The following is a 23,518-nucleotide window of genomic DNA, read 5'->3' as shown; positions in this document are numbered from 1 at the left end:
GCCACGAACGCAGCCGTACGACACGGCCCTATCATAAGCTGAACGCAGCCTTTGCAGCAGCGACCGGCGCCATCTTGACTACTGTCTATGGCAGTAGCTGAAAATGACATTTGACATTGACAAGACAATAACAAAAATGGCCATGCCGTACAACGCGATAAATATATATATATATTTTTTTTACCTTTCATTCATATGAAAATAACTTTTATAACTACATATATCCGGTGACAACATATATACAGCAAAAGTGATAAATTCAAATACAACTTTGATACAACATAACTAAAGAGGTGAAGTTTATTTTGTCAATGTGAAAGTTCCTCAGTTGACCATGGAGATCATGCCAAGTTTACACAATTGAAAGTTTATACTGTACACTAAGGGAATTAAATTAAATAACATAAGATAGTTACATAAAGACAAAAAAGATAACCACACGCGCAATTGTAATGTGGGACGAAGCGAAGAAATAAATTACAACAAGCACTATATACATACAGAGTACAGATCAAGTACAGACGCATTGTGTGATCGTGAGGAAAGGACAGAAAAAGCAGGTATACATTATTATTGAGTTGACTATTTGTTTGTAAAACATGTAACATTTTCGGCTAAACAACAAAAAAAAATAAAAAAATAAAATTATATTAAAAGCAACTCGTATCATGCCGTAATGCCTCCTGTGACTGCTGGTGTTGAAGTATAAGTATTTTGAGTTTGGTTTTGAAACTTGTTACACTTTTTAGGTTCCTGAGAGGGGGGGGAATAATGTTCCAGCACTTGGTTGCGACATACCTAAAGCTCCCACGGAAAGCCGCCGACGCATGACGAGGTGTCATCAATTGTACACTGCAATTACGAGCCCCAAGTGACCTGCGAGTGGACATCCATGACAACTTCTCGAAGAGATATGATGGGGATTTGTATTTTACTACGCCAAAAAGGAGACCTGCCAGATGAAGCTTGCGTCGGTGCAGCATTTTAAGAATATTGTGTTTATTTAAATATGGAGTAACATGGGCTCGTGGCGGGATATTGAAGCAGTACCGAGCACAAGCATTTTGCACCCTCTGTATGAGTCGTTTTGTTTTTGATAGGAGACGTGGGCCATACACCAAATCCATGTAGTTTAGTTTGGACAGAACAAGTGTTTCAATTAATTGAATGCGCAAGGTTTCATTAATAAATGGTCGTATATTATAGAGTAGTTTAAGTCTATAGAAACAGTTACTAACAGTTTGAGCAACATGCTTCTCAAATCTTAGTTGGCTGTCCATGATTAAGCCTAGATTTCGAGCCTCATATACTCTTTCTATTGGTTCACCGGATAACATTACATCCCTAGTGGGTCTGATATTGTTTAACTGGGTTTTGGTGCCAAAGATAAGGTATTTTGTTTTAGATGGGTTTAGCATTAAATTATTGTCGAATGCCCAAGACGCTATATTTGCAAGGTCCATATTTAGTTTTTCTATAGCACTATCAATTTCTGATGGTTTACAAGCAATATATATCTGAATATCATCTGCATAAATATGATATTTGCAGTGTGTAATGCGAGTTCTGATGTCTGCTGTATATAAAATAAACAGGATTGGGCCGAGTATCGATCCCTGAGGTACGCCTTGTGAGAGGGCCTTGTTTGCTGAGATTTTAGTTATTCCATCATTTGAGCACAGTTTTACATACTGGTGCCGCTCAGTGAGATAACTGTGAAACCAGCGCAGTGCACTGGTATCGAAACCATAATAGCTTAGCTTTGACAGTAATAGGTCTATATGGATACAGTCAAATGCCCTAGAGAAATCAAGCAGTACAAGCAGTGTACACATGCCTCTATCCTGTGCGCAGAGTATGTTATCTGTGACATCAAGCAGGGCTGTCACTGTACTGCGTCCCTTCCTGAAACCTGATTGTACATCGGGCAAGATACCGTTGCTCTCAATGTAGTCATTTAATTGTGTGCATACAATCTTTTCTAGAATCTTAGACATACACGGTAATATGCTGATGGGCCTCAGGTCCTTTAATTCGGAAGGGTTAGAGATTTTAGGCAGTGGGCGCACAATGGCGGTTTTCCAGATGTCGGGAAAAGTAGAGGTTAGAATGGATTAAGGGTCACTTAGCACTTGTTTTATCACCTTAAGACATAGAACGGCTGTAGAATAGCTACATATTCTAAGCTTACAGGCTCTAGTGACATCAAGGTCTTTAAGAGGTCCATGTATAGCTTTAAGATCCACAGTAGCCGTTTTGGCCGCTATAATGCATCTTAAGCCGCTAGTGTTATAGCTCAAAGTGAATTCTACCACCTTAATATCTATATGAGTAATACGCAGCTGCAATTTTCACTTAAGGTTCTAAACAGGCGATAAAAAGTTTTTTATAGCTCCGTGTATCTAAATCGCTACTTAACTCTCTTGTATCACTTACAGTCGAAAAGAGAAGTTATAAGTCACCGTTATCGATCATGTAGTCGCAGACGAGCGTTATTTAATACCTTAGTACATCTTATACTGTTATTAGAGTCTTACTTAGAACCTAAGCCTATAGCGCCATGTTAAGATGACCGATGAATCAATAAGCAAAACAAAAACTATTAATTAGAACGTAAATACTTCATAAAAATCGATACTTTTACTCAATATTGACCTAATGTTAGTATTGTTATATTTAAAACCGGACTTCACGTATATTGAGTAATTTTTCGATAATTAAATACGGTGGACCACAAATAAAAAAATATTATATTCAGATAAATATGCAAAGGGTCAGAGGCCCATTAAAATTTTGTTAGTAAACATATATGTATTACAAACAAAGTTTTTGACAGTGTAATTAATTTCGCCATCATAAATCCGCAGATAACTCCTGCATCAGTGAACTAAAATAATTATTTCCTTTTATTTATCCGCCATTACATTTCACTTCAAGCTGTCACAGAGCAAGCTTACGAATAATAATACAAAATGGAAACATCTGCAACCAAAGCAGATAGGGCTAAGGAAAAAATGTGCAATTAAAGGGTGAGTACTATTAAATTGTCGCAATTTGAATAAAATTTTATACAATAAAATAATATACAATAAAATTCAAAAATGTTTATTATTGGTAAGTTTATGATAAAATAGGCGAGCTAAAACCGTTTTATTGTTTGTCTAGAGCACGACGTGAGAATTCTCGGACTTTACTCTTGACCCGACTCATAGAATTTTGCACGGAATCATTTGTGATAAGTTTAGTACATTTAATCCACTTCCTTTTGAAATCGGGCAATGATGTGGCCGGTTGGCATGTTTTCCGCAATTTTGTTTTTATATTTGCCCAGTATTTTTCTATCGGCCGTAATTCTGGGCAATTTGGCGGATTTAATCCCTTTGGTACAACATCGACAGAATTCAAATTATACCAATCCATAGCTCTAGATGAATAATGGCAACTTGCCAAATCCGGCCAAAATAATGTCGAACAATTGTGCTTTTTAATAAGTGGCAACAACCTTTTCTTTAGGCATTCGGATATATAAATATCTGTGTTAATTGTGCCAGTGGTTACAAAAGGCGAACTTCTCATACCGCACTGGCATATCGCTTGCCACACGAGGAACTTTTTGGCAAATTTCTCGACTGGAATCACTTTTTCTGATTCAGGCAGACCCGAGACGTTGCGGGAAGAAAAGTATTGATTGCCTGGTATTGAATTGAAATCAGCCTTTACATACGTTTCGTCATCAATGATTAAGCAACCTGCTGTATTTTGAACAAACAAGGCGTACAATAATCTAGAACGTCGAACTGCTCGATTATACTGATCAACCGTTCTTTTCGGAGCTTTTTGTTTTTTGTATGTAACAATACCGCAGTTTTTTTTTATTTTTTGTACATTGCTTTGGCTTGTTCCAACTTTTTTGGACACATCTCGGGACGAAATAGCCGGATTCTGATCAAACAGCTTACACACCTTTGATTCCAACTTTTTGTTCCGTTTTCTTGTCGGATGACCCTCTCGCTGCTTTCTTTCAGTAGTTTTACCTCGTTTTAGCTTTTTTATGGTCCTTTGCACTGTTCTCCGAGTTGTATTGCACGATTTTGCAAGTTCCAAAGTAGATATATAGGGATTCATAGTAAATTTTTGCAAAATTAAATCGCGCACGCTTTTTTCTTTTGACGACATCTTGAAAGACAAATACAAGTGAATGTTTTTTTTTAAGAATAAAAGATGCCAATACATTCTAATTTTGATATATATAATAAGTTTTACCAAAAAGGTTGAGAGTCTAGAAAAAAAACGGAATATGTTAGCGACAATTTAATAGTACTCACCCTTTACCTTTCTTGAGTATTACAAATATTGACATTAAATGCTAATATACCATCTAAAGCTGAAAGTATCATCTATATGGCCCTACACTACTACTCAAATAGTTAGTATTCGCTTATTTGGCGTCCTTTTAAATCCTAAGTACTTAATCAACGCTATTACAACACTACTTTAGCGCTCTTCTACTACAACAGTTTGCAGTCACCTATATGCAACCCATCTAGCTCCTAAAGAATTAATTAACACTATTGTAGCTCCACTATATCGCTCTTATGTCTCTTTTTTTATCCGCTAACCCTACTGTAGCACTGTTATAAATCTTATGGTGATAAAATTTGTGCCCAATCCGGGGTTAAAACGGGGTTATAGCCGGCTATAACTCCTATTTTTAGAGCACTAACAACACCTAAAGAGTAAATAGGCTCTTATATAAATCTCTTCTAACCCTTAAATTTAGCGCCTAATGTTAGTTGGGTAAGCACTCAAGTATTACTTGATATTTGCTATAGACCAGCGGTCGGCAACCTTTTAGCAGCCAAGAGCTACATAGTAGTTAAGGAAGTTGACTCGGGCCGCATTTTGTTAATATGTGTCACTTGATCAGACATTGTTGTTTGACAATATTACATACAAAATAGCCAGGGGCGGGCCGCAAGTGAGAGGTTCTCGGGCCGAGGCAACAAGCGCTGCTGTAGACGAAAAATGTCACGAAAAGATTGAAGTTATCTAAACATGTTACCTACAGTTTCTCCTCTGAGCAGAAAGATTCAATGCCAGTCGTTTTCGGAAACTCAAAAACGTGTAACCTAATCAGTAGGTACCTAAGAGAGGACAGCAATGAGTATTTAATCAAATAGGTACAGAACAGAAAATAACTTATTTATTACCTACTTATTTGTTTAATCGAAGCATCATTCATTTTTATTATCAACCGTTAGTTTTTACTAGCTGTTGGTAAGTAATTGCCTCAAGATTTCCTTACTTATATTATCGAAAGGAAACCGTCACTTCAGGCATTTACGAGGGTTGTCTATTCCAGCCCAACCTCACCCACCCACTTTTCCAGTAGCATTACTTTTCTGTAAGGGTCGCAGTTCAAACCTAACCCATTTTTCTAGTAGCATTTGGTTTCCGTAAAAAAAATATATTATGGCTAGTGATAATTATGGCTTACAATGATGATGACAAATGATATTATAGAAATTGATTTTATGGGAAACAAAGTTTCTGGCACGTGACTAATATAGTAAACAATAAGTATTGCATATGTAATTATGGGAAACAATATAATGGCTGTTGACTATTATGGCAAATGAAATTATGGCAAATGAAATTCTGGCAAGTGGGTGTATACCATTTACGAGTAATACATCTCCAAATTCATTGCCAAATCTTTTAGAAAACGGGAATTCCTATTTTAGAACGCAGATTTACAATTTCAATCAACAGTTAAATTTTAATTAAACTAAGGGTTGAATTACATAATAAATTCCAATAAAAGTACAGAGGGGCTTCGAAAGTTAGAGAAGACATCAATATATCGCGATTTTGAAATATAATCGCATATTTCAAATTGGAACTTCGTAATTGTAAAGGTAGTTTTGTTTGAGGAAAAATGAAGGGCATGGTCAGAAAGTTCAGCAGGCTGGTACGAGTAACATTAGTTAATTAAAAGTTGAGAGTGGCGATAAACGCGTTTCTAAGTGTGAAGGGATCGGCTTAATGACGGTCTTTCCTCTAGGCAGTCATGAACGCAACTTGGGATTGTATTGTGGTGATGAGTTCATCAGAACTTGTTTGAGCGTCGGTTAACCGGTGTGTGATAACACACATCATTATTCTGATGCGGTCACGATCTAATAGGATTGGGAATTGCAATTTGAAACTGAGTTGGAGTATTGAAAGGACGTGCTGTGTGCGTCCTTTTATCCTGCTCTCACCTCCTACCACATTGCCATAGTTGATTTTAAAGAGCATAAGCGAGATTGTGCATATCTTTTTGAAAATTTGGCTCGTTTAGCCTTTTTTGCTGCTAATTGTCATATTAGGACAACTACGTCTGTATACCACTGTATATATTTTGTTTGTAAATGAATGATTTTTTAAATTGTTTATACCAATTCAGTTAACACCTATCCGCTGCTATAAAATTGACAATGACTGCTTATCAATTAGTAAAAGAACCCTTTTGCTTCTTCATTAATTCTTAAAATTGCCCAGGACTTAATGCCAAAGATTTTATCTAATATAAGGTACATTGTATCCGTTCAGGCTTCATTGTGTCGGTGGTCAAGAAGGCTAATTTCCTGTGCATTAGTCTCCCCCGGATGGCCGGAACCCTCCTATCTCCCGGATAAATGCTTCTACACAATGGGGAAGCGCTCCAAGATAGCGAGGTTTTAAAAATATAAATTGGTCGCCTCGAAGCTAAAATTGCGGTATTATACTTAAGTATATATAATCTTTAGAAGCTAAGTGATTTTATCCTATCATACTGGCATTTGTTTTGATAAGCAGGCAAAGGTTGTTAGCAAGGGTTTAGTATTTCGTTTTTGTTTTAGAAGAAGGGTAGACCGAGCTGAATCGGATTAAGTTTTCTTTGACTGCAAATAAATAAGCATGACACCTAAATAAAGTGTAGAAAAGTACAAAAATTAACCATTTAACATATCCCTTTAGGTACCTACTTGAAGGGATCTCTGTCAGAAAATCCTATTTAGGTATACCTATATATGTTATCGAAAAATCGTTTGAGTAAAGACTAGGGATGTAACGATACATGATTTTGCCGATACGATACCGATACCGATATTTGAAGTAAATAATCGGCGATACCGATACAGATACCGATATCAATGGCACAGTAGTTAACTAATAGATATAACAAATAAGGAATAACTAAATACTTATTATGCATAAAACATTCATATGTATTAATAGAAACTCGATTTTGTGAAGTGTGAAAAACTGTAAAATTAATAAAGAAAAATGCCAAATCAAAATCAAAGAAAACATTTCTTTAGGTAACCACCAAGCAATCAATGCAAAAGTAAATCCAATCCAAATCAGTAGTTATAGTTCCCTTTAGGTAGTTTTTAACTTCTTACTCGACTACGGCAACGCAAAAAGAGGGTTATTTGTTATGGAAACAAAGTGTATTCAAATTATTAGCAGCGTCATTCGTTTCGCGCGCTTTTCAAACTGTAATATCGGCTGAAGTTAAATCGGCGATACCGATATATCGGTCTGCCGATTATATCGGCCGATATATCGTATCGGTATCGGTATCGTTACATCCCTAGTAAAGACAGTGCCTAAGGTTTGAGTTTCAATAGAAATAAAACACATTAATACACAGTTTCTTTGAATAGGGACCGTGCGCGTTGGAGGGTCTGCCATCTTGTGACCTGAATCGGAATCGTGTGTGCACATGTTCACTCAGCAGCATAAGTTGCTAAGCGGACGAAGTGTTCAAAATTACCTGAACACGCCCTTATTCTCTTAACAATAAAGTCGCGTCAAGATCATTTTGAACACCAGGGGGCCGATTTTTTAATTTCGATCGCTCGATTTCGTCACTCGAAAATCGGTGGAAAACGTCGAAATGCAAATTTTTGAAATACGAGCGATAGAAATTTGGAATCTAGTGGTATTGACCACTCGATTTCAATTGTATTAGTAGAATTGAAATGCCTAGTAGTGGATATATTATTTAACGAAATACACGAGTGGTCGACATTCAAAACTCGGCCCCCAGGCCAGTTTAGCAACTTCTACTGCTGGCTGTACATTGCCAAAGCAAGTGCTAACATCTACTGTTCTCGTAGGTACGTTTCCTTGTACATAGCATAGTATAGTTTGTGGGCTGCATTGGAAGCATAAACGTCATATTTACGCCTCGCAGCAAAAATCTGACGGCTCCTATGCTGCCCCCTATAGTTCATACACGCCCAGTATAGCTTGATGTACCCGAGCATTTAAATTAATAAGTTTTTCACAAAAAAATAATTTTTGGCACAAGCTTTTATCGCTGACTGTACTTTTCTTCCCACAGGCAACTAATCTTCATCGAGACAATTCTAAAAACCCCAAACACAATTAGGTTTCGTTGTTTCATCACTGAGTTCCTATGACCTCCGGTCTCCATCATCAGATCAGCTCGATGACACCATAATATTGCATTGTCACCTGACTTACGTATGTATGCAAAATTTCAGCTCAATCGGAAACCGGGAAGTGGATCAAATTTGACTTGCAAGATTTGATTACAGACAGACAGACAGACAGACAGACAGACAACGGTCAGGTGAAAGTAAAAATAAAAGCTTGTAAAAAGTAAAAGCATCATAAAATATGTACCTGGTACCGGAACACAATTTTCACCAAAATTATATTCTGAAAAACATTTCGTACTATTCGGATAAATTATTAAGAATAAACATGCATATGGCTTAATTAATGGCTTGCGTAGCCGCAATAAAGTTTATATTTATTTAAATTGTACGGAACTGCAATTTTCTGGTCACGGCTGAGTCTTTAAATGCATTATAAATTTTATAAATTTTGTTCAAATAAAGCACGAAATATGTACTTTCGAATAATTTAGGAGAATGATGAGAAATATTTCAGGATTAACTCACACTTATAGACGGGTCTATCGCGAATTTCATTTATTACCTTTATTTACCGACGTTTCGACACAGGTTTCACTGGTCGTTGTTGCGGCTAACTGATGTACCAGCAAAATGAAATGAATGAATGAATGAAAGTTTTAAATATTATATTTCAGAATTAATTATGGGACAAAAAAATAATTACATACTCTGCTCTTGAAAATTTTCTGTTCAACGATAGATAAACCAACAACATAGGGAAGTAACAAAGACTGTGGCTGTCTATATTATGAACAGATCTTCTAATTGGAAAACAAAGAGGTGTACTCTATAAGTGTACCTAAATACATGATGAACTTCATAATATCGAATTTGGACGGCATTACTCCTACTGGCTCCTCTACACGATGGGCGAGCGCCGGCCACTCCAAGGGACGCATTTATGCGTTAGAGAGAGCAAGTGATATCCTACTATCTCATTCTACCGCATGGCTGCGTCCCTTGGAGTGGCCGGCGCTGGCCCATCGTGTAGAGGAGCCATACCGAATTCCCGTTGGCTCGACTGTTACTGAATCGAATCAACATCATTAATTTAAGAGTTAGACTCTTGTCGGTGGAGCGATTTCCATGCATGTCGGTCTTCTGCCTTCACCTTGACAACCTGATACGACATGACGTTGGACTTTTCCTTTACTTGATCTAAGTTCGTTCTCGTTGGTCTTCCCCTCCGTCTCCTTGCCTCAACTCTCCCTTCAATGATGAACTGAATCGATTATTCGATTGAAATACTCGTACTTATAGTTGAAATTATTATATTGTACAATCGACCTGACATAATACGGAATATCTAGCTTCAATTAGTGGTGTAGGTATCCAGGTTCCGTGATTGAATCAAACCAGCAGGACTGACGCTATTATACTATTTCAGAAGGTATTTGACTACGAACTATTCTAGTTAATACAAAGAGAATATAATATTAGCTTCCCGAGGACTTACCGAGAACTACTTCGTTTTGTTGGTTTGTCTGTTTTCCTCTATCGCTCATTAAGAGCAATAGAGAGGCATATAACGAAACCTCTATTTACAATGTTCGCGGTAGTCTCTTTTTACGAGTATTTCGGCCCGATTCGAACTTTAAAATACGTAATTAGATCCAGAAACGTTAGGGATTAGATATGTCAGAGTCAAATAAGACGTTTCTTCAAACAAAAACACTGACACATCTAATCCATAATTATCCTTTCTAGATCTATTAATTGACGTATCTTAAATAAAGTTCCAATCGGGCAGTTTGTCGGTACTATAGATATTTATAATATATATTTATTGTAATAGTACGTAGGTGTAGTGTGCAATGGCACAATGCCATTTTATTGTAATTGGATTGATAGTACTCGATACTCGTTTTTGCAGCTGATGTCAACGCCAGCGTACGGAGTGAGTGATGCGTGCCGCGTTCGAGAACCGCTCCAATTTGCGCTAAACAAATAACTTGTATTGAACAGTGACGGATTAGATATACATATTATTGTCCATTTGGCAATATTGGTACCTAATTAATTTATATTTCATTATGGCGGTCAGCAAAATATAATCAGGGCGTGTCGATAACTTAGTATTTATAGGTTAGAGCACTCGCAGATTCAGTTAAGATAATGTCTGTATCGCCGCAGATTAGAGATGTTATGCCAGGATAACATGATGTATAAAACGCTTAGGTATGATGGAATAAATTAGTCTAAGATTACCAGTCAACAGTTGACGACCGGTCTGGCCTAGTGGGTAGTGACCCTGCCTATGAAGCCGATGGTCCCGGGTTCGAATCCTGGTAAGGACATTTATTTGTATGATGATACAGATATTTGTTCCTGAGTCATGGTTGTTTTCTATATATTTAAGTATTTATATATTACATATATCGTTGTCTGAGTATCCACAACACAAGCCTTCTTGAGCTTACCGTGGGGCTTAGTTAATTTGTGTAAAATGTCCTATAATATTTATTTATAAAAAAAAAAAACACTGTCTTTACTCACCCAACCCAGTTCCTCTAAATGTATTAAAAACAGGTAGGTTAAATTATAAAACGTTAATAGGTGTAACGGAACGTAGCTACGAATGAGGAGGAAAAATAAACCTTCGTTAATGGAAATTCTTGATGTTGATATATTTTAAGACGGTGCCAGCCAGTAGATATCATAATACAAACACATTTATGAATAAGTATATATATTCTTGAATGCTTATATTTTTTGAAAGCGATTCCAGCCAGTAGGTACCTATATCAATACATTAAATAGCGCATATTCAGCGTAATAGCTTTTCTTAAAGGAAATGGGCTAAAGGAAATTAATAATAATAAAACCTTCAAATACTCAGTAATTTTCTCATCACATAAAAATATGACAGACATTTTAAACCGCCATCCACTGTCGGAATAACAGAAATATTTACAATACAATAAATCACAGCACTAACAAAGTTATGGTTATATCTTCAGTTCAATGGGTACTTAGCTACCTTTATAAATTATAACCCATTCAGATATATATTTCAGTTCCTTTGGCCATTGTACTCGAAGTGAAATTACTTGCATCATTGTCCGGGCTTTGGAACAATAAAAGTATAATTTCCACGTGCAAAAAGTGAGCGTTACGATTTTTCTTTTGTGATATATTTTATAGAGCACAGTTCTGTTGAAGGTTTTGTGAAATAATTTTATCGCTAAATCTGTTGCTGCGAGGCTTTTGTATTTGTTGCGTTTTTATTTACGATCAGACCAAATTTATTTTTAAGGTTCCGTACCTCAAAAGGAAAAAAAGGGAACCCTTATAAGATCACTAGTGCGTCTGTCTGTCTGTCTGTCCGTCTGTACCAGCATATTTTCTCGAAAACTACTGGACCGAATAAGTTGAAATAGATACACATGTAAATTAGTGACCCAAATATGGACATCTAACGTAAACAAATGGATTTTAAGCATAGGGGGCACTTTTGTGCGGTAACTGAGAAAGTTAAAAAATAGAGTCTTTCAAACTATATAGGTTATATTTCAAATGAAAGAGCTCATTTTGAGAATTTCAAATATGTAAATATTTTTTTAATAATTTTAAACACTTATGTTAGAAGTTACGACTTACGGCGCGATTCGGGAAATGAATTAGAGATGCACTAGCTATGAAATAGTAAAAATATGTGACGTTCCACGACAAAAGGTACCTTTATGGCGGCTGGCGCTTACGCTATTATTAACGCCGCTTCAATATTCAGCCGGGGCAATGTTACCTTTTGCCGTGGAATGTCACATATCTTTACTATTTCATATCTAGTGAATGTCTAATTCGTTTCCTGAATCGCGCCGTTAGACGCCTTCATCAATAACTGGCCGGAAAGGGCACTACAACGGGAGTTGTGGAAATCAAAGGGGAGGGGCCTTTGCTCAGCAGCACAGAATAAATAATAGTAGTAGGTAGCTAGGTAGGTAGGTAGGTAGGTAGGTAGGTCAGCAGTGGAATACTAAAACAGGCTAATAAAAAAAAAAGGTTAGAAGTTATTTAAGAAAATAGACGAAGTAAGGAGTGACAAAAAAGGAGTGGATGTGTATATTGTGTATGTGTAGAGTAATGTGTTATTTGTTTTACTCAATTTAGCGAGAACACTAGCCCGCCCCCCAAATAACTTATAAGTACCTACTAAAAACATAAATATTAACTTACGGATCCTTATTTAAAAAAAATTAAATAAATATCAAAATTATTTATTCAATCAACAGTAGTAATTACATATAGTGATGGTACCTCTTTTTAAGTAAATCATTAGGTACCTATATATTGAGAGGTACTGGTGTTCTCATAGTTGGTATATAAAATGATACAGTAGTAATTTTTTCGAACTAAAACGTGACGTAATGGAATGGACATTTTGGGACATCTTTTTTTAACGGTGGGATGGAGAATGCTGTCGATTCTGAGTAGAATGAGCCCAAGAACGTCCAGATGTGAAAGAATCAGGTTTTAAATATTTATTTCTGAAAACGCCCTTCTATCATAGTTTCTCACATCCAAGTATAGTATTAATGCTTAGTCTGTAGTTAATTAGTATACAAATAAACCGCTAGGAATCCAAGTGGGACCCAATCAGGTAATGAGGAGAACAATCAAATGGATCGGAAAACTGCTGCCGCAATATTTATCGAGGGTTCTTATTATCATGAGCAGAATGAGAGAATGTGTACAAGTTGCGGTATTATAAGCAAAATAGTGATTCTAGTCACGGCTTGGGTCACAATATTGGTGACAATGAATGACCTTGCCTTCATAGTGTTTCATAGAATAGCTATTTATTTACGGTCGCTCGCGCTCCTACTTAAAATGGTTTTCTCAATGCTGCTTTCATATTTATGTAAGCATTATTGATTTGATTTAAAAAGCATTTTTTAATTAAAAGACACGTCAAGATCGCTTAGTCTTTTTTAATGCTAGAATAACGAACAATAGTTTTATAAATTATGAACTGAAATACATAAATATAGTGGCGGATGTCGTGTTCAATTTAGGCGTCTTTACTTCAGCTATCACGGGTAATGCCCTAGACCTCTAGGCTACCCCGCTCACCCCGTCAACTAGAGGTCCTGGTATTTGATCGTGACGCTTTAGTTGAAACCGTCTTGGAGTATGATGACGAGAAAATTGCTGTATACAGTTGCTTGATTTTTTTTTGATCCTGGGAATCGAAAGTCAAAAAAAATTAAGTATCTATAATTTTTTATACGTATTAAATAATAAAAAAAACGATCAGGCATAGCTATGATGGTCTCTTCTTCTACCTAGCGTCATCCCGGCCTTTGCCAGGGTCCACTTTCCTACTTGCTTTCCTCCACTTTGCGCGATCCTGGGCGTCGTCTCGTGTGAGCCCGTTCACGCTATTTTTTAATTGTGTGATCCGTGGTTAGAACTCTTCGAATAAGTAATTTCACGGAAAACCTTGTATATTTATTGTATTTCTTGATCTACAAAATAAATAAGTATCTAGGTATAGTAGGTATACCCAACTCTGCGGGGTAATGTCAGAAGTGATGATGCAACACCTAACATTACCCAGCCAGTATTGGGTAGACCTAGACGTGTACTAAACGCCGAATTCAGATTAATGTTGTTTAAAGTTTCGGTCTCCAAAATGCTCGGGTAAACTTGAGTTTAATTAACCTTCTAACATGACCCGTAACGTAAAATATAATATATATTTTTCTTTGATTGTACCAAGATTGTACCATACTATGAAAATAGGTAAAATAGGTAAACTAATTATAAAATTCCGAAAGCATGGTAAATGACAGTCGAGTCGATTTTTAGGGTTCCGTACCTCAAAAGGAAAAAAACGGAACCCTTATAGGATCACTCGTGCGTCTGTCTGTCTGTCTGTCTGTCCGTCTGTCACAGCCTATTTTCTCCGAAACTACTGGACCAATTAAGTTGAAATTTGGTACACATATGTAAGTTTGTGACCCAAAGACGGACATGTAACGTAAACAAATGAATTTTAAACATGGGGGCCACTTTTGGGGGATAAACGAGAAAATCAAAAAATAAAGTTTTTCAAACTATATCGTGTTACATATCAAATGAAAGAGCTTAATGTGAGAATCTCAAACAAATTTTTTTTATAATTTTAGAATAAACAGTTTAGAAGTAATTAAAGAAAATAGGCAAAAAATTACCATTCCCCCCCTTTATCTTCGAAACTACTGGGTCTAAAGTTTTGAAAAAAAAAATCATAAAATAGGTCTTTACCTATAGATGACAGGAAAACCTATTAGAAATATGTAGTCAAGCGTGAGCCGGACCAATTACTTAGTTTTTGATCCGGCCCCTACAGGTTTTTTAAAGGCAATTCACTCGCGTTTCACATATATAAAAAATAAATTGTTAAAAATTTAGTAATGTATGGAACCTTTGGAACGCGAGTCCGACTCGCACTTGGCCGGTTTTTTTTATTTAGCGTGCCTCACCTGAATAGGTAACTAAATAGGAATCCATATTCATATATCATAGTTAAAAACTGCCACAATCGGTTGTGTGAATCTGTTCTGTTCAACATTTTTTCTTTATTTTCACCTTCAATTTACGGGCACTTTATCTTGGCAAGCCAACTCAGGACACTCTTTTGTAGCTAACTCTGTTCTGTTCTCTGAAGCCACTTGATCCCTAGGGTGCATCGTGCACTCTCCCGTCTTATTTAAGACGAAACAGGAGCCGAGTTTTAAATATTTTAGGTAAATATACCCGTATAAGGACAAGGCGAAAAAACCTGCGTAAAAATCTCAGAAATCGAGGTTTCGTACTTGACTGTTTCCTCCTCCAAAACTTAACCTATCGTAACCAAATGTGGAAATATAGGTAAATGATTATGAAATGATCTGTGTCGGACCGTTTTGCTTTTTTGACTAATTGATATCAGTTTTGAATACTACGCCTCTCATTGCGGCATAGTCAATGAGGCCATTTTGACCATTTTTGAAGGGCTCTAGCGCCTTAAAAAACAAAAATATCAAAAATAAACGAATCACAGATATTGACAATATTAATATGTGTTGAAAAAATCATTGCTCTAGCATCAAAACCCACGGAGGAAACAGTCGAGTACGTTTGTATAGAGAAATTACCATTCCTGTTGGCTCTTAAAAACCTTAGATAGATATCGCAAGATTTGTGAATTATGAAAAATACACGGGCAGCTTTCTTATTCCATTCGTTCATCGTATGCTGGTACAATCTATTTTAAAAGATTTTGCAATTAGATTACTTTTCATAACTGTATATTTTTCAAAGCGAAAATGTGTAGTAACGAAGGTATTACTTTTTCTCTCTCTCTCTCTCTCTCTCTTTCTCTCTTTGGTCGGTCCCTCATGTCTGAGGATCGTGGTCAGTATCAGGGTTGCATCTGGAGCGAATGATCTCCAGCGGTTATTGTATTACTTTTTAATGGAATCATAATATGTGAGAGATTGGATACTACTGGGATATTAATTAAATTCAAATGTAATTGAAAACGCACAAGTAGGTATACCTAACAAAAATATATATATCTATTCGGTGATATATTTCAGCTAAACCTTATTTCTCGCAGCTTCCAGCTAAAAAAAATCAAACAATATCGTTGTCATACGTTTAATATTTTAGCCTTAAAGGCGTGCCGTAAAAATAAGCATACCTACACAATTATGGCACGTGCCTGCAAAAAAAATAATGTCATCAATGTTAATTATACAGAACTGTTTTTGCAACTCTTCCGCACGAACCGCATATTACCAAAATTGCGTTACGTACATCTCACGTTTAATATAGATTTCAGGCAACTAATTATGAAAGATGCATTGTTAGTGCCGAAACTTTGTTGGTCGTAGTTTTCAATCACAATTGCTAATTATGAACGTGCAGTTAATTTGGTGGAGACTGGAGAGTGTGGAAAACAAAGTGGGGCAGGTGGTATTACAATTTTGCTTTAAGAGCCAACAGTAGTGGTCATTTCTCCATACAAAAGTACTCGACTGTTTCCTCCGTGGGTTTTGATGCTAGAGCAATATTTTTTTCAACACAGATTAATATTGTCAATATCTGTATTGGACCGTTTTGCTTTTATTGATATTTTTGTTTTTTGAGGCACTAGAGCCCTTCAAAAATGGCCAAAATGGCCTCATTGACTATGCCGCAATGAGAGGAGTATTCAAAACTGATATCAATTAGCCAAAAAAGCAAAACGGTCCGACACAGATAATTTCATAATCATTTAGATTTCCAAATTTGGTTACGATCGGTTAAGTTTTGGAGGAGGAAACAGTCGAGTACGAAACCTCGATTTTTGAGATTTTTACGCAGGATTTTTCGCATTGTCCTTATCGCGTTAGTTTTAGGAGCCGTTTCCGTTAGCGAGACGGGTATAAATATTTACTTAAAATAGGTACCTATTTAAAACTCCGCTCCTGTTTCGTCTTAAGAAGATAGGGGACGATCGATTCTCTATACACACGTAGTCTTTATTTTCCTCCCTGGATATTGACGTTATGAAAAATATTTATAAACAATTTGATTTAAAGGTATTTTAATCATAGCTATGCCTGATCGTTTTTACAAGCTTTTATTTTTACTTTCACCTGACCGATGTCTGTCTGTCTGTAATCAAATCTTGCAAGTTAAATTTGATCCACTTCCCGGTGTCCGATTGAGCTGAAATTTTGCATACATACGTTAGTCGGGTGACAATGCAATATTATGGTGTCATCGAGCTGATCTGATGATGGAGACCGGAGGTGGCCATAGGAACTCTGTAATAAAACAACGTGTTTGGGGTTTTTAGAATTGTCTCGATGAGTATTCGTTGCCCGTGGAAAGAAAAGTACAGTCAGCGATAAAAGCTTGTACCAAAAATGAAATTTTTGCCTAAAACTTATTTATTATTTAATACATATAAAAAATTATGGGTACCTACCTAATTTTTTTTGGGATTCGATTCCCTGGATCAAAAAAAAAAATCAAGCAACTGTATACAGCAATTTTCTCGTCATCATACTCCAAGGCGGCTTCAACTAAAGCGTCACGATCAAATACCAGGACCTCTACGTTGACGTCTCACACGTCGTGACGTTGTTGTCTCTCAGGGTCTCTAGGTTGACGGGGTGAGCGGGGTAGCCTACAGTTGCCTCCAGAAACTCGCGAACTAAATTGACACGACTTTGACAAATAAAATGATACCAGGAATAGCAAAGAAAAAATAGGCAGGGGTATATGTCGATAACATGATATCGATAAGTAAGATATTGCACTTACTACCCATGTCATAATTATAAAGGGGTCACAACCGATTTCGATTTGTATGAATGTGACGAGAAAAGTGGTTGATTCGATTGGAAGATTGTGACGTTACCGATCAAATCAGGAGGTGCGGATGCAAAACTGACAAATTTCAATATTAGTATGCAGGTTTGGGGAAAGTTGTTTATTTCAAGAGCTCGCGGTTGTCGCCATAAATCTAAAATTGGTGATTTAATTTTATACAATGTGGCCGGTAGATGAGATTGATCGATAATTAAAGTTAGACCAAGAAAAGTCTGCAGCGATTTTGATAGTCCACGCAGTGCAACTGTTATTTGTTTGTCTTAGAAGTTTGACGTTTAAAATAACATTTGCACTGCGTGGGCTATCAAAATCGCTGCAGACTTTTTTTGGTCTAACTGTATTTAAATTCTGACCTAATTGTCAACTTGAATGTCCAGTTTAGGGACGGTCTTCTTTACAATCGAAGCAATAGGGATCACCGAGGCGATTTAATTTTTACGTCCACACCACACAAATTAAATGAGAAATCTTATCTTATTTCCCCGTCTGGGTCGGCCTTTTTTGTATTTTGAGCCAAAATCACTGTTTCTATGTTGTGACCTACAACTTGTTACTCTAGCTGTAAGTTTTCCTAACAAATAAAATAAATGTAATAAAATATTTATTTAATTACCTACAATGTTTATCCAATATCCTTGTGTCTATTACTATAAAATTGCACAATTTTCGAAATACCAAGTAACATTTGTAAAATAACTTAAATTAAGTACTTAAAGATACATTTTAACTGACCGCGCAACAGTAGCGCCGCTAGCGGTGAATTTTCGCGATATTCTCTAATTCAAACTTTTTTAAAAATATCGATATGAACAACACTGGCCAAACTGTGGTATCATTTGTGCACATTGACCTGTCAATTTAGTTCGCGAGATTCTGGAGGCAACCTTAGAGGTAGAGCTGCCGTATTCGACCTTCAAGATATTCACAAGAGACGACACGTACTAAATCCATTCTAGATACGTTATAGTTTAGATATCAACTAGTTCTCTTTTGCAGCGCAATTCGGGCAACCAACATTCTTTTACGTTAGATAGAGTAAGATATCTATTAGATGTGAATTGGATCTCTAAGTCATATCCTGTGGAAACCGTTCAAGAGTATCTCCATATTCGCGCAAATGTCAACATTTGACAGGTTAGACATATCGTTATCGTATCTTGGTGATGTCTAAAAGATGTCTATTTCAAAATCCGAATCGGGCCCTAGGGCATTACCCGCGATAGCTGAAGTAAAGACGCCTAGATTAAACACGACATCCGCCACTATTTATATATTTCAGTTCATAATTTATAAAACTATTGTTCGTTTTTCTAGCATTAGAAAAAGACTATGTGGTCTTTTAATTAAAAAATGCTTTTTAAATCATATCAATTATGCTTACATAAATATGAAAGCAAAATAATATAAATAATCGTATATCATTCACAATTGTTATATATTTGCCGTGACTTATTTTTTAAAAGTTTTTTTTTTTTATAATTTGACACGTCAAGATTCATTACCTTTTTGCTAATGCTAAAAAATCTAACTATATATACATACTTATAATTGTCTTATATAGTATTTACCTAGTACTAGAGTCTGGCTAGCCAAAAATTGTTGACAGATATTTCGTTGTTGTATCACCAATTGTCTATGATTAAAAAAAAGCTAAAAGTCAGTTGTCAATTTATTTCATTCATTCAAATTGTTTGCGGTTTTTATGGGGTTTATTTTAAATAATATTAATAATTTCTATGCTGAGTGAGGTTCACAAACTATTATTTAAGCTCGTAAATAATTACGACAATGTGCGAAGACGACGTGTAGCGTTGTATAATGAAAAAGTGCAATGTTTACAACTTCTAACCAAATGTAAACAAATTAGGAGGTTGGTGCTCTATAAATATTTTGATACTTTAAGTACTAGTTCTAACATTTGCCGATTACTTTGATTAAGTACGTGAATTTATTAATGCCTGAATCTCATAAATAAGACAAGTGTATAAAGAAACGGATAAATTAAAAGTTCTGAAAAATATCTATAAAATCTAAATATTGGAACGTAAACATGTGTGTTTGTCGTTGACTGTACTTTAAATAGTGGTAGAAATTATGTGAGCTGACTTTGAGTGCATTAAACGTTTATTTAGCTTATTTCCTTAGGTACCTTACTTGTGCACAGAATATCAAAGATATTGTCTAGTATCAAAACTATAATTCCTACTGCACAAAGTGTGACCAGCCCAAGATTTTTGAATTTCCCGCCAATAATTTAGGTAAAATTTCAGTAGCCAGACTCTAGTTTTTTTTTGTGTAAATAACACAAGTCAAAATATTTGATTTTTATCAAATATAAATCAAATATTTATTATATTTAATAAAATTTCATTTGTTCCCAAATTTTTTTGTTTTTTTTATTATTTATAAATTGGTAAAATAGAATTGAATTAATTTCAATCATAATCATATAAAACCAGTGAACGGAAATATAACACTGTATAAAACTACAAGCCACTTGAAGAGGTATACTTTACATATATATAGTGTACCTACACTTATTAATTATAATATTATAAATGCGAAAGTATATCTGTCTGTCACTATGGTACTCTCTACGCTTAAACTGCTGAACCGATTTAGATACAATTTTGTGTAGAGAGTTTGAGGTCTGAGTAGAGATGGGTCGCGGGTATTTACCCAATTTACCCACCCTAAATACCCGGTAAATACCCATCTACCCGGTATTTACCCGTATCTACCCGAATGGGCGGGTAGATTCATTTCTTGTTGCACATGTCGATTTGTGTTAAAGTGGAGATATAAACCGAGTTAATGGTTGTAATTATTGTATGTCATTTAAAATGAAATGGTTTAGTGGAACCTGCAGTTGTAACTAAGGAATTTTTAGTACAATTTTGATAAATATTTAAAAAAAGGCCGTCATAAGAGTATTTTATTTAGATTTGAGTAAATTATCGTACTTATACGTTGATAATACACGTTCGAACTTCGGTCGGCGGGGGGTGTGGTTGGGGGGAGGGGGGTAAAAGTGAACTTTTTCATTTTCCTTGGAATCTGTCATTAATATTGAAAAGTCTTGTATGTACAAACTAAACTAGACAGAATTTCCTACAAAAAAGATTATATGCATTTTTGTCCTAAAACTAACTGTATTTGACTTATGAGCTTCCCAAGTTGTGACACTGCAATTTTTTTTATTATCATTCATAAGTAGTATTTATTTTCATCCTTCTAATGTATATTAAAAGCATTTTAAAACATTTCCGAAAGCCAGGGAATGATTTTACACGATATTCATAATTGGACTGATATGCTAAAATCGAACTTCAGCTCATAGCAACCTTTTCGTAATTAGTTTGAACATACATTTTATGTAACATTATAAAAAAAATACTTAAATTCATCTTATTTATACTCACATACCATTAAACACATCAAATTTAGAAGAAATACGAAAATACCCGCGTATTTACCCGCGGGTAGGTAAATATCGGGTATTTACCGGGTAAATACCCGCTCTCGGGTATTTACCCGGGTAGTTACCCATCTCTAGGTCTGAGGATGCATTTAGAATAGTTTTTATCAATCTTTATCATCCCACGCATACAAAGTCGCGGGCAAAAGCTAGTAAAGTAATAAAAAATATAAAGTAATAAAAAGTAAAACTAAGTAAGTAGTAGTAAAGTTCTCTGTGGTATAGAAACCCATGAATAATAATTAAAATCCATAATATGTATATTGGGGCCCTATTACCGTGGCACGCCTGTATAATGTAAATCCTAAATATTTTGAATTTATTTTATTTATTTAAACTTTATTGCACAAATTTACAAAAAAACAGTACAATTGGCGGACTTAACGCCTTGAGGCATTCTCTACCATTCTTAGGTATTATCTATTCTATTCTATTATTTTTTATTTTTTTATTTTCGTTGTGTAAATCAAAAGAAATGAATTTTAAATACGAGTAACAACGATCATAATAAATAGGTAGATATATTATACAGCTATTTGAATTTATATTTACATAGTTATTATATTATTTTCACCCCATGATTTATTTTCAGATAGTTTAAATGTCTTTGATAAAACAAATAATTACGTTATTGAAGTTGTTTTCATTGAAAGATAGTTTTTTTTAAACCTAACATTAAAAAATAATTTTATTAGGTATATATAATACGAGTATATACTCACCTCAAAACTTCTCCCTCAAGTCTTTAAAATTCAAATTTTCTAACTCCAAACTTTATCTTACACCATTACGACACTTTAAAGTTTTAATTAACCTAAATAACATTCTTAAATAAGTTACATCACCAGTCTCAGTACAATATTACACTAAATTTAAACAATTTCGAGTTACGAACTTTTACTCTCTCAGTTTCGTAGACCCTCTACGACCGCCTCTCGTAGACGCCGGCTACGAACTGGCGCTACGTACCGACTACGCCACCCGCGAGTCTGTCGGCCTGATTCAAATTTTAATAAATATCTAATATTTGAATTGCGAACAACTTTTGAAGAACTTTGAATTGACGCCATCGTCTCGTTTTTATTACCGCACCTCCCGCCTATCACCGTCTTCTTAGATACTCGTACATGCGGCGCTATTCGGGAAATGAATTAGAGATTAACTAGATGCAATATAGTAAAGATATAATGTGACGTTCCATAGAAAAAGGTACCATATGGCGGCCGGCGCTTCCGGCGCATAGCGCCGCAATAATGTTGGAGCGGTGTTAATATTAGCGTAAGCGCCAACCGCCATAAGGTACATTTACCCGTGGATCGTCACATATCTTTACTATATATACCTATCGTATTTAGTGAATCTCTAATTCATTTCCCGAATCGCGGCGCCGCCACCATAAGCAGCCGCCATAAGGTACCTTTTGTAGTGAAACGTCACATATCTTTACTATTTCATATCTAGTGACGGCCCGATTCCAACTTTAAGATACGTCAGTTAATAGATCTAGAAAAGATATGGATTAGATATGTCAGTGTCAAACAAGTGTCAAAATTGACGTTTCTTCAAACAAATACGTCACTTTTGACACTTGTTTGACACTGACATATCTAATCCATATCGTTTCAATATCTAGTATTTGACGTATCTCATTGTTCGAATACGGCTGTGAGTCTCTAATTCATTTCCCGAATCGAGCCGATGGTACAAGAGATGTAGTGCATAATTGTTTTCCATCTTTTTTTCTCGGAAACGTTCGTATTTGCCATGCTACTTCAGTCAACGTCAGTACTTTTTGTACCGAGACCGACTGAAATAGCAAGACACGTTCGTACGTTTTCGTAAAAATACGATGGAAAATAATTATCACGCGTATTCGGGAAACGAGATGATCACAAGATCTAGAGATATATAGAGATCAACTAGATTTACATTAGATATCGACTAGATGTGACTTGGATATCTAAGTCATTCTTCTTCTTCTTCTTTTATCGCGACCTTTTCCCATCTACTTGGGGTCGGCCCTCCTTATCCTTCTCTTCCACTGTGCTCGGTCTTGAGCTGTGCTGGCGTCCAATCCTAATTGTTTTAGGTCTTTCTCGACCGTCGTAAGCCAAGTGGCGGGTGGCCTTCCACGTCCCCGTTTCGTCGTTGGCAAATCTTGGGCTAGCCTTACTATATGGTCCTCTGGCCGTCTTTGGATATGCCCGTACCA

At 35.8% G+C, this 23,518-nt stretch overlaps 1 protein-coding gene across 2 annotated transcripts in view; it reads right to left on the bottom strand.

Annotated features, from left to right (window-relative positions):
- Window positions 1-22,261, bottom strand: part of LOC134667958 (octopamine receptor) — a 53,716-nt gene extending 31,455 nt beyond the window's left edge. For both annotated transcript variants that reach the window (XM_063525392.1, XM_063525391.1), the window contains exon 1: window positions 22,029-22,261. The gene's annotated coding sequence lies outside the window, so the exon portion shown is untranslated. The remainder of the gene's footprint in view (window positions 1-22,028) is intronic.
- Window positions 22,262-23,518: the final 1,257 nt, after the last annotated feature.

This window comes from Cydia fagiglandana, chromosome 10 (assembly GCF_963556715.1).
Source record: "Cydia fagiglandana chromosome 10, ilCydFagi1.1, whole genome shotgun sequence".
Classification (NCBI taxonomy): Eukaryota; Metazoa; Arthropoda; class Insecta; order Lepidoptera; family Tortricidae; genus Cydia; species Cydia fagiglandana.
The sequence above is the reverse complement of the archived record's forward strand: the minus strand, read 5'-3'. Positions and strand labels throughout refer to the sequence as shown.